Here is a 13,802-nt window from a genome sequence, read left to right as displayed (position 1 = left end):
TTGAATGGCTTGTCATATGAAGAGCGTTTGATGGCTCTGGGTCTGTATTCATTAGAATGCAGAAAATGAGAGATGACCTCATTGAAAATTATTGAATGGTGAAAGGCCTTGATAAAAGTGGATGTGGAGAAGATGTTTCCTATCGTGGGAGATTTTACAACCAGAGGACACAGCCTCAGAATAGAGCGGCATCCTTTTAGAATGGAGATGTGGAGGAATTTCTTTAGCCAGAGAGTGGTGAAACTATCAAATTCTTTGCCACAGACAGATGCGGAGGCCAAGCCTTTATGTATACTTAAGGCAGAGTTTGATAAGATTCTTGATTGATCAGGGCATGAAGAGATATGGGGAGAAGGCAGGAGCTGGGGACTGAGAGGAAAATTAGATCAGCCATGATTGAATAGCAGAGCAGGTATGATGGGCCAAATGGCCTAATTCTGCTCCTGATTCTATGGTCTTATGCAACACCATTTATGAAGGGAAAAGTCCATTTGATGTTTTGGGTCAAAACCCTTCATTTGGACTGAAATATAGAGGGGGTAGGTTTTGAGAGGAGAGGGGAGTGGGTGGAACCAGGTGAGAGGTGGGGGAAGAGTGGGAGCAGTGACAGAGACTGGCAGTGGAGGGAACAGAGGGCTGTAATATACCAGCCATCTCCCCTCTGTCTTTCAGTCCAGATGAAGGGCCTTGACCCAAAATGACAATAGTCCATTTCCTTCTACAGTTGATGCTCACACCGCGGAGTTCCTCCAGCAGATTGTTTGTTGCTCCTGATTCCAGGATCTGCCATCTCGTGGTCTCTCCAATTTCTCCAGTGGGCTTGCTCGGATGTGACGGGCAGAAAGCTTTCCTTCCGCGAGATTTTATAATCCAACTAGCTTGGTCCACACTGATTAACACACACAAAAATGCTGAAGGAACTCAGCAGGTGAACCAGCATCCATGGAGGGGAATAAACAGCTGGCGTTTCAGTATTTCCCTCCATAGATGCTGCTTGACTTGCTGACCTCCCTTGGCAGTCTGAAAATGGAATTGGTTATTGCTACGGGTATCAAGATACAGCGCCAGCGTCAAGCTTGTCTTGATCATGCAGATCAAATACACGGTGCATTGAGCTAGGATAAGGTACAAAATAACAATGCAGAATAAAGTATAGAAGATACTGAAAGAATAAAGTGCAGGTAAAGGATAAAGTGCTTGATCATGACGAGATAGACTGTGAGGCCAGGAGTCCATCTTTACGTACAAGAAGTCTGTTCGAGAGTCTGATGACAGCGCGATAGAATCCCGAGTCCTGAAAAGGGGCCTCGGCCGGAAACAGCGACTGTTTGAACTTGCTGCCTGACCTGCTGAGTTCCTCCTGTATTTTGTGTGTGTTTCGGCGGGATAGATTCTGTCTTTGAGCATGGTGGTATGCGCTCTCATATTCTTGTATCTTCTGCCGCCCGATATGAGAGCGGAGAAGCGAGCGTGTCCGGGATGGGTGGGGCCTTTGATTATGTTAGCTGCTTCCGGAACCGCAAGTAGATAGAGTTCACAGAGAGGAGGCTGGTGTCACAAAAAAATACTGGAGGAACTCAGCAGGTCCGGCATTATTTATGGAGAATAAACAATGGATGCTTCAGGCAGAGACCCCTCATCAGGACTGGGGAAAAAAGGGGGGAGGGGAGCAGGAACCAGAGCAAGAAGGTGGGGGTGAAGTACAAACTGGCAGGTCATGGGGGAAAGGGTATGTAGTGTCCTGTGTTGTGCTGTTGCGTGCCTTGCTCAGGATCTCCAGCATCTGCAGAATCTCTTGTAGCCCATTCTGCCTACTAACTGATGGTGTCGCGGTTGCTGAAGATAGAAAATAAAATTGCAGGTGTGATTTCCAAATACTTTGGAATTTATATTGGAAATGTCTTTGCATTGTTTATGTCACACAAGCTTCCTGTGGTTCACACTGTGAAATGTCCCTGTAATCCTTCACGTAACCTGCTACACAGAAAGCAGGCAGCGGCAGAGGAATACTGCTGGAGGCAAACAGAAACGTTCTCTTAATCTTTTGTTGTCAATGGCCTTGTAATAATGAAAGGGTTCAGATCTGCAAGAGGAAACAAACTGAAGACGAGAGAAGGTTGGGAGGGGTGAGTTCAAGTGCCTCCTTTTGTCTCTGGGCTTGTTAATTACTGTTCTCCGTAGGGGAGAAGGGAAAGGTTGAGAGGCTCGCTGTTTAATCAGGAGCTGAGCCCCATTGTCTCTTTGAAGGTGTTCATACGCTTATCTGAGCTACAACATCAAGAGCTGCCAATCACTCCTCTGTCACGCATCCTGGGACTTGAAGCCTGCATGACAATGGCGGACTTGCCAAGGGCATTTTCAACTGAGTTTTGAGAAAATCTGCATCCCAAGAGCTTAATTCCAGCATTCCTCCACAACAAAGGCGTCCCCTGAATTCACCGTGGATCCAAAATACCTGTGCACATGCTTGTGTGTATGTGTATGTGTGTGAGGGGGACTCAAAGTATGTGTAAATGTATGTGTGTGTTCAAAGTTCAAAGTAAATTTATTATCAAAGTGCAAATACTGTATGTCACCATATACAATACTGAGATTCATTTTCTTGTGGGCATACTCAATAAGTCCAATAACCATAATAGAATCGATGAAAGACACACCAGCTGGTGGACAACCAGTGTGCAAAAGACAACAAACTGTGCAAATATAAGCATAATTCATAATAATAAAATATATTATTTTATATATATTAAGGAATAAATATCAAGAACATGCAGTGTCCATGAAAGTGAGCCCATAGATTACACAGTCAAATCAAGTTTTATTCACTGATTCAAGAGCCTGCTGTTTGAGGGCTAGTAACTCTTAATGAATGATCTTAACTAAAGATCATTCAGAAAAGACTTCAACCTTTAGAGTGGGAGCTTCCTAAAGTGCAAGCAGTTTTCAGGAAAGGAAGGGGAACAAGAGACATCTTTGCAGATGTGAGATGGATTCTTGAGGAGGCAAAGGAATAGCAGAACGACATCCATATGTGCTTTATTGACTACAGCAAAGCATTCGACGGTGTCGATCATGACAAACTATGGATCATATTAAGACATGACTAGACGAGAACATTTGATCGTCCTTATTCACAATCTGGATGTCAATCAAGAAGCAGCAGTTCGAACAGAACAAGGGGAAACAGAATGACTCAGCTTCTGTAAAGGGGTACAACAAGGCTGTATTCTGTCCCCCTAACCTGTTTAATTTGTACACTGAACAAATCTTCAGAGGAGCAGGAGTATATGAGGAGGACGGAGGAGTGAGCAGTGGCAGAATCACCAATAACCCTCATTATGCTGATGACATGACGATACTGCTGAAAGTGAAGAAAACCTGAAGCAACTGCAAAACAACTTCAAGGAACATAGCCTCAAGATGGGTCTGCCCCGTAACTGAAAAAGACTAAGATTATGGCTACAGGCAGCACAATCAATTTCAACTTAATGGAGAGGAAATTGAGGTGGTTGACAGTGTCAACTTACTTGGATCAATGATAAACACCAAAGTAGTAAGCAGTGGAGAAATCCAACGAAGAATCACCCTTGGCAGAGCAGCCATGAAGGATTTACAGAAGATCCTCAGGAACAGGAATCCATCTCTACATACAAAGATTCAACTTGTACAGACGAAGACATTGGTGTTTCCTTACCTGTCTTTGATGCAGCCAGTCAATATTCTCTCTCACAGCACATCTATAAAAGTTTATCAAAGTTTTAGATGTCATGCCAAATCTTTGCAACTCCTAAGGAAGTAGAGGCATTGCCATGCCTTCTTCATGATTGCACTTAAGTGCTGCACCCAGGACAGGTCCTCTGAAGTGATAACACTGAAGAATTTAAAATTGCTGACACTCTCCAACCCTGATCCTCCAATGAGGACTGGCTCATGGACCTCTGGTTTCCTCCTCCTGAAGTCAGTAATCAGCTCCTGGTCTTGCTGACATTGAGTGAGAGGTTGTTGTTATGACATCACTCAGACAGATTTTCAACCTCCCTCCTGCATCCTGATTTGTCACCATCTTTGATTTAGGCTGCAATAGTGATGTCGTCAACAAGCTTGAATATGGCATTAGGGCTGTGCTTTGCCTCACAGTCATAGGTGTAAAGTGAATAGAGCAGGGGGCTAAGCACGCACCCTTGTACCTGTGCTGATGGTGACTGTGGAGGAGATGTTGTTGCCAATCCATAATAACTGGGGTCTGCAAGTGAGGAAATTGAGGATTCATTACTCAAAACAGGTATTGAGGCCAAGGACTTTAAGCTTATTGATTAGATTTGCCAAATTGTAATTGATAAAAAGCATCCTTATGTATGCATCTTTGCTGTCCAGATGTTCCAGGGTTGAGTGAAAATCCAATGAGGTGGCATGTGCTGTGAACCTGTTGTCATGGTAGGCAGACTGGAGCTGAATAAGTCTCTTCTGAGGCAAGAGATCATATGTTTTGTTACCAACCCCTCAAAACACTTTATCACAGTGCTACTGGGCAATATTTATTGAGGCAGGTACCATATTCCTTTTAGGCATTGGTGTAAGTCAAGTCTGCATGAAACTGGTGGGGACCTCAGACTGCTAAAGCGAGAGGTTAAAGATCTCAGTGAACTCTCTGGCCAGTTGATCAGCACAGGTCCAGGTACCCATGCTGGACTGCATGTTTTCCGTGGTTTCACCCTCCTGAAGGATGCTCGGAGACTGAAATCACAGGATCACCGGGGGCTGTGGGAGGTCATGATGGTTCCTCCATATTTTTGACTGTGTGTGTGTGTGTGTGTGTGTGTGTGTGAAAGATCAATCGAACCCTTCCCTCTCACATAGCCCTCCATGTTTCTATGTCCCTAATGTATCTGCCTTTACCACCACGTTTGCCAGGGTGCTCTGTGTTAAAACAAGCTGCTGACATCCTCCACACTATATTTTCCAGCAATTACATTTAAAATTATGACCCCTTACATTAGCCATTGCAGCCAAGGGGAGAAGTTAGTGGCTCTTCAGGTGAGAGGGGGAACAGTTGAAATAGATGTACGAGGTAAGATTTTTACACAGAGAAACTGGTGGGTTGGTAACGAGCCGACAGGGGTAGTGGTGAAAACAGATATGAGAGTGGCGTTTAAGAGGATGTCAGATAGACATATGAATATTGAAAAGTCTCAAAGAATATATATTATCATAGAATGTATGAATTATACAGTCTTGAGTTTTGTCTGCTTACAGGCAGCCGCAAAGCAAGAATCCTGAAAGAACCCGATTGAAAAAAAGACCAACACCCAATGCACAGAGAAACAGAAAAAAGAGACAAATCATTGCAGGGAATGGAAGTGAGCAACAGCATTCTGAACCAAATGGAGTCCTGAGACCCAAATCCCCAGAGCAGCCTGGAGCAACTCAGGCCTCGGTCTCAGTCCATCATGTTAGTGGGGCAAATCGCCGCAAAGCTCCGAGGGAATATGCAGGGAACTGAGGGATATGAATCACTTTCAGACAGAAGAGAGTTAGTTTATTTCAGCATTGTGTTTGGTATAGACATTGTGGGCCGAAGGGCCTCATTTGCTGTTCTATGATCATTTGAGAAGGAGCCTTTCCTCTGTTGACTCAGCAGTAAGAAGGGGTGGTAACTCATGGGAACAGGCACATCATCTCTGAATTGCAGTCCTTTTGCAGAATATGACTCAGCACCATTCATTCAGGGAGAAGTGGACTGGACGGACAGCAATCTCTTTCAGTAGACTTTCATAAGCATGTTATACCAGAAATTAAATCACAGGAGCCTCTCTGTGCAGCCCGGTATTGTGTCGGGGTGATAACAGTGTTGATAAGACAGGTACGGAGATATATTACAGTCAGATAAATCCCAGTTATCAGACTTGAAGCCAGATATACTGAATGACCCAGTTAATTAGTCAATGATTTCCAGAATAGGCAAAGCAGCAGCTATCTTTCACTAGGAGTTTGAGGAGATTTGGTTTGTCACCTAAAACGCTCTAAGACTTCTTCAGATTTTCTGTCCAGAGCAGCCTGACTGGCTGCCTCACCGTCTGGTAATGGGGTGGGGGGGGGGGGGGGCTACTGTACAGGATTGAAGTATGTTGCAGAAAATTCTATAAATTAGTGGCTCCATCATGGGCACTAGCCTTCATAGTATCCAAGGCATCTTCAAGGAGCGTGTGTCGCAGGAAGACACCGTCCAACATTAAGGACCCCTAACACCCATAACATGCCCTCTTCTCACTGTTACCATCAGAAAGGAGGTACAGAAGCTGAAGGCACACACTCAATGATTCAGGAACAGCTTCTTCCCCTCTGCCACCTGTGAACACTACCTCACTAGTTATTTTAATTTAACGTGTGTGTGTGTGTGTGTGTGTGTGTGTGTGTGTGTGTGTGTGTGTGTGTGTGTGTGTGTGTGTGTGTGTGTGTGTGTGTGTGTGTGTGTGTGTGTGTGTGTGTGTGTGTGTAATTCAATGTCTCTAAATTATGTCTTGCATTTTACTGCTGCCACAAAGTTAACAAATTTCATGACATATGCTGGTGATATTAAACCTGATTCCCATTCTTATTTCCAGAATATCCCTTCATTTCAGACTTAAGAGCTGCAGAGAGTAATGGCACATCCTTCTCCACCAAGGGCTCCCTACCTCTTTTAAGCCATGGACCCTTACCATTAACTGAGGGGTCCGTGGACAACAGCTGGAACCCCTGTGAGTCTCCACCATCAGGACTGTCTACACAATGCGCTGACTCAAGAAGGCAATTTCCATCTCCACAGTCCAGGCCAAGCCATTTTCTCACAGTGCCATCAGGTCAGAGGTGCAGAAGCCTGAAGTCCCACACCACCAGGTTCAAGAATAGCTATTTCCCTTCAACCATTCGGCTCTTGAACCAACGGACACTATCCTAAACAGAATCAGAATTATCGCCACAGACCCATTGTGACGTAAGTTGTTTTGCATCAGCAGTACAATGCGAGACAACAAATTACTATGAGATAAGAAATATAAAGAATAAATAAATAGTGGGGGGAAAAAAGAGAGAAAAAAAGAGAGTTTTGCAGTCCGGGACATGCCATCAGGGAGGAGCTACAGGAGCTTGAAGACCCACACTCGACATTTTAGGAACAGCTTCTTCCCCTCTGCCATCAGATTTTTGTCAGCCCATGAACCCATGAACACTTCCTCGCCTTTTTCACTATTTTGATAGTAATTCTTTTTGTATTGCTCTGTACTGCTGCTGTAAAACAAATGTCACGATATACGTCCATGATAATAAACCTGATTTTGATTCTGATTCCATGAGCACCTTGATCACGTTGCACAAAAATGATTTTTTTTTGGTTCTATTAGTGTTCTTTCTTGCAAAAAACAGTGTTTAGTTTAGGTTTTCCTTGTGAATGCCTCATGCCTGTGAGACTGCTACAGGTGAGATTTTCCTGCACCTGTTCACACAGGTACCTGTGCATTTGACAGTAAACTTCACCTTGACTTTGACTTTGGAGAGGGTATGGGGCAAGGAGCATGGCGTGGGAGATTACTTGACCGTCATTGCCCTCCCTGGTGGGAGTCCTACTGCAGATTCCCGAAAGATTATGTTGCAAGTTCAGAGGGTAATAAAAGAAAGCAAATGCAATGTTAGCATTCATGTCCAGACGACTAAGATATAAAAACAGGCATTTAATGCTGAAGTTTTATGAGACATTGGTCAGATTGCACTTGGAATATTGTGAGCAGTTTCGGGCCACTTATCCAAGAAAAGATGAGCTACCATTGGAGTGGATCCAGAGGAGGTTCACGAGAATGATCCTGGGAGTGAAAGGTTTAAGTGTTAAACCATTAAGCATTGGATGGTTCTGGGCCTGTACTCGTTGGGGTTTAGAGGAATGAGGGGGATATAACTGAAATCTACCAAATATTGAAATGCCTGGATAGAGTGGACGTGGAGAGGATGTTTACAATAGTGAGAGAATCTAGAATCAGGGGGCACAGCCTTAAAATAGGAGATCCCTTTAGAACAGAGATGAGGAGAAATTTCTTTAGCCAGAGAGAAGTGAATTTTGTGGAATTTCTTGTTACAAATTTCTTGTGTAAGCCAAATCATTGGGTATGTTAAAAGCGAAGTGTGATAGGTTCTTGCTTAGAAAGTACATAAAATGTTATGAGAAGAAGGCAAGAGAGGAGTTGACGGGGAGATGAAATCAGCCATGATCAAGCGGTGGAGCAAATGGCCTAATTCTGTTCCTATGTCTTGCAGTCTTATGGTCTTCCTTCTTCAAAACTCTTCTACATCCCACTCTGTAATGAGACCATCCAAAGCTCAGGTTATGGGAAACCTCTTTGCAAAGAAAGACATAACATTAAAGTGTAGTTAATATTTTTTTTCTAATGAGTCCAGTAATGATGGAAGGTGGGCAGAGGGGTGGTCAGTCTGAGAAGATGACGCAGGTAGCTTAGTGATAGCTTTCTTTGAGGTATGCGGAGCAGAAACAAGTTGAACGTACACAGTCTTTTTCCCATAAACAATAAGACACAGGAGCAGAATCAGGCTATCAAGTCTGCTCCACCATTCCACCAAGGCTGATTTATTTCCCCTCTCAACCCCATTCTCCTGCCTTCTCCCCGTGACCTTTATGACGCTAACCTCTGAGCCATTTTCTCTAACTCCTGGAAATCTGTTGTCATGACAGAGCATTGTAAAGAGAGCAGAGAAGCTCACTTGAACTCAGCAAATCACAACAAGGAGTAATGAGCATATAAATCACAAATACAAGAGATTCTGCAGACTCTGGAAATCTTGAGCGAGATGCACATAATGCTGAAAGAACTCAGCTTTGTCCGCTACAAAACGCAGGTGATTCCAGTGTGGCCTCCTCTGCATCGGTGGGACACGACCCAGATGGGAGGACTACTTTCTCGAGCACCTTTTTTCTATCCATGATGAAATGTCGGATTTCCTGATGGCTACCCATTTCAATTCCGTTAACCAATTCCATTCCGACATGACCGTGCATGATAACTCATGACATCCTCAAACTCAGAATGGAGGACCAACACCTCACACCCTGCCTAGGTAATTTCCAACCTGATGGCATGAATCAATTTTACCTTCTCCTAATTACTCCCACCTTCCCCCTTCTCTCATTTTCCATTCAACATTCCAATTACTCTCTCATCTCTTCTCTTTTCCTCACCTGCCTATCACCTCCCTCTGGTGCCATTCATCCTTCCCTTTCTCCCATGGTCCACTGTCCTCCCCTATCAGATTCCTTATTCTACAGCCCTTTACCTCTTCTAAGTATTGCCTCTCAGCTTCTCACTTCATCATCCTCTCCCACCCACTCAGCATCCCCTTCACCTGGTCTCACCTTTCACCTGCCAGTTTGGACTTCTTCCCCACCCCCACCTTCTCAGTCTGATTTCTGCCTTTTCCTTTCCAGTCCTGACAAAGGGTCTGAGCCTGAAACAGAGACTCTTTATTCACTTCCATAGATGCTGGCTGACCTGTTGAGTTCCTCCAACACTTTGTGTGTGTTGCTCAAGTTTTCTATTATCTCCAGAACTCTTGTGTTTTGATTTTTAGCAATTAGGATAGATACTTTAACAGCTGGATATCTCCAGGGCTGGAACCTTTGGTGCTACATTTTGCTTTTTGTTTGCAAAAATTGACATTTTTAATTATTAAAAAGAAACTAGCAAAGCACATCGACTTTCAAACTCTATAACAAATTATGATTAAACTTGTAAGGGTTTTACAAAAGGGAGAGTCAAATCACCGTTTGGGTTTTTGATGTTTGAGGATTTTATTTTCTGTATATACATCAGAATCAGGTTTATTATCACTGACATATTGTGAAATTTGTTGTTTTGCGGCAGCAGTACATTGCATTAAAAATTATAGGTTACAATAAGAAATACAAACATAAATAAATATTGCAAAAAGAGAGAAAAATAGTGAGGTAGTGTTCGGGAGTTCATGAACCGTTCAGAAATCTGATGGCGGAGGGGTAGAAGCTGCTCCTAAAACATTGAGTGTGGGTCTTCAGTCTTTTGTACCTCCTCTGATGGTAGTAATGAAAGAGGGCATGTTCTGCATGGAGAGGGTCCTTCATGATAGATGCTGCATTTGTTGAGGCATCACCTTTTGAAGTCAAGTCAAGTCACTTTTATTGTCATTTCGACCGTAACTGCTGGTACAGTACATAGTAAAAATGAGACAATGTTTTTCAGGACCATGGTGCTACATGAAAAACAGTACAAAAACTACACTGAACTATGTGAAAGCAACACAGAAAAAAAAGAAACTACACTAGACTACAGACCTACCCAGGACTGCATAAAGTGCACAAAACAGTGCAGGCATTACAAGGTGTCCTTGATGGTGGGAGGCTAGTGCTCATGATAGAGTTGGTCTGAGTTTACAACCCTCCGAAGCCTCTTACAGTTCTGTGCGTTGGAGCCTCCATACCAGTCCGAGTGCTTGCCAGGGTACATTTGTAGAGAGTCGCCAGACTCTTTGGTGACATGTCAAATCACTTCAAGCACCTAATGAAGTATAGCCGCAGTCATGCGTTCTTCGTGACAGCATTGATATGCTGGGCAGAGATGTTGACACCCAGGAACTTAAAGCTGTTCACCCTTTCCACTGCGGACTCCTCGATGTGCGTTCCCGCAGCTTCCCCTTGCTGCAGTCCTGGTCTTACTGAGTGTAGTGTGGTATACTTCACCTCATGCTCACAATGGATGATAATCTATCAACTATATCTGCTTTTTGAAAGGCGTATCCTTAAATCAGGATGTGTGATTGACATTGCATGATATATTACCAAAGTGTCAGACTGTTCAATGTAAGGAGATTTAAGATCTTTGGAATTGTATTTTTTTCTGTTCTGTGGTCTAAAACTGATAAATATAAGCTCTAAATATCTAAAACACAAGAGATACTGCAGATGCTGGAAATCCAGGGTCACACTTACAAAATGCTGGAGGAAATCAGCATCTGTGGAAAGGCATGAATAGTTGATGTTTCAGGCTGAGAGCTTTCATCAGGACTGGCTCTAAATATCTCTCCATTCCAAAGGAAAGGTAAGGAATTTGGGCCTCAGTGTTAATTATTGTATAGGGCAGTTTTCTCTGTTTATGCAGTGATAAAAGGATAAACAGGCTCCAACACCCTCCTGCTCAAGAGGCATGGAGTCATCCAACATAGAAACTGGTCCTTTGGCCCACCATGTGTGTGTAGACTATCTGTGCGAATCATATTTACCAGCATTCAAATTTCATAAAGTTCAAAGTAAATTTATTATCTAAGTACATATATGTGATTATATAGTACCATGAGGTTCATTTTCTTATTCACACCAAAACAAAGAAATCTAATAGAATTAATGAAAAACTACACACAAGCAAGGATGGAAGAAACAATTAATCTGCAGAGAAGGCAGGGTTCAAAGTTCAGAGTAAATTTATTCTCAAAGTACGTATATGCCAGCATATGCTGCTTTGAGAATTATTTTCTTGCAGGCATTCACAGTAGAACAAAAATACAATAGAATCAAACCGTGCAATTACACACACACACACACACACACACACACACACACACACACACACACACACACACACACACACACACACACACACACACACACACACACACACACACACACACACACACACACACACACACACACACACTCTATATATATATATATATATATATAAAATTACTTTTAACCTCCTCAACCCTGTACAAATAAATTAGTTTATCATTGTCACATGGACATCTTATGGACTCACTTTCAAGGACTCTTTTTCAGGGACTTTAGAATCCTTGAAAGTGAGTCCATAAGATGTTCATGTGACAATAATAACTCATTTATTTTATCTGTGCAGGGCTGAGGAGGTGCCACCCTGTTAATAGTTACAAACAAGAGAAAATCTGCAGATACTGGAAATCCGAACAACACAAACAAAATACTGGAGGAACTCAGCAGGTCAGGCAGCATCTATGAAAAAAAAGTACAGTACAGTTGACTGGATTTGCTGCTTTTAGCCGACATTAAACCATCAGGATCTACTTCATCTGCAACTACACAACCCCCATCCCAATTTAAACAGCACCTTAATCTTCCCACATCCCACAGGAGATTATATTGTCATTGTCACAACACTGTGAGTGATTTAATTTTGTGGAACTCAACGGGACTGCAGATGGTGTAAGGTGCTATGTAAATCTACCTTCCTTAATTTGCTAGACAATATGAGAAATGCTCTGTACACACCCACCAATCTGAAATACAAAAGAAGGTTTAAGATAGTGCTGTAGCAAGTAAGACTAGGATTGCGGTGAGCACAAGATTTAAAGGAAAGAGAAATTCTTCTCTCAAAGACCTGTGAATCTTTCGAATTCTCCAGTGAGTTTGTGGGGTCTGTGAGGGTCAAGGCAAGGCAATGGAGATGAGGTCAATGATTAAATCAGCCAAGATCTTAGAGTCATACACCATGGAAACAGGTCCTTTGGCCCAACTGGTCCATGTTGACAAAAGTTTTTAAACTAGTCCTGTTCCTCAAAACCTTTCCTATGCATGTACCTATAGAAGAGAATAAATAGTCAATGTTTTGGGCCAAGGCCCTTCATCACTCCTGATGTATAATCTCAGCCTGAAATGTTGACTGTTTACCTCTCTCCACAGTCACCTGACCTGCTGATTTCCTCCGTTATTTTGTGTGGGTTGCTCAAGATTTCCAGCACCTGCAGAATCTCTTGTGTCTCCACGTACCTGTCAAGTACCCTTTAAATATTAATGTACCTGACTCAACCACTACATCTGCCTGCTCTTTCAACAGACCAGCCACTCTCAGGTGCATAAAAATGCCTCTCTGGTTCCTATCAAACCTGTCCCCTCTTACCTTAAATCTAATTATTGATTCCCCAACCCTGAAAAAGAGAGCATGTGCATTGAACCTATCAGTGCAACTACCTGTCTTGATTTATATGCCTTTCATTCTCCTGCACTTCAATGTTCCAACCTGCTCAAACTCTCTCCAAAACTCAGTCCCACAAGTTTTACTGAAGAATCACTGGCTGATACAAGAGGGCATCAGCTAAGGTATTTGAATGACTGTATTCAATTAAACACTTTCAAATTCAGAGATTTCGTAGATTTTAAAATGATACAAATTATGTATAAAGTAAAAAGTGGACAGTTACCACAAAGTATCCAAAGATTATTTAAGATGAGAGAAAGCCAACATGATTTGAGAGGAACATGTATATTTCAAAAACAAAGGATAAGAACAAATGTAAAAAAATCATTGTATTTCAGTCAGACGGGTGAATCTATGGAACAGTTGTCATGAGAATTTTAAAATATGCACCACACATAACAAGTTTAAAAAAAAATTAAGAATAATTTAATGAACAAATATAAAATACATAATTTAAAATGAAAGGGAGTAATGTAAATAAATGATATTTGGAATTGGATTTTGTGTTAAAAGATTATGAAATTTTTTGTTTTATGTGATGACTGATGCCAAATATGTTTTTGTATAAGTAAGTGGGTAGGCGTAATAAGCTGTAGCTTCAGCCTACACCCTTTCGGTCTGTTTTAAAGATTTTTATTATTTAATTTTGTTTTATGAAATCAGTGTTATGAAATCATCATTGAAAATGATGTTTTTGTTATGTTTGTACTGATTGAAATAAAATTTCGTTTCATTTCATTACAGTATAGAGGAGAGGAAGTATTTTTATACAGTGAGTAGTGGGTG

The sequence above is a fragment of the Hemitrygon akajei genome, chromosome 2, assembly GCF_048418815.1.
Source record: "Hemitrygon akajei chromosome 2, sHemAka1.3, whole genome shotgun sequence".
Classification (NCBI taxonomy): Eukaryota; Metazoa; Chordata; class Chondrichthyes; order Myliobatiformes; family Dasyatidae; genus Hemitrygon; species Hemitrygon akajei.
The sequence above is the reverse complement of the archived record's forward strand: the minus strand, read 5'-3'. Positions refer to the sequence as shown.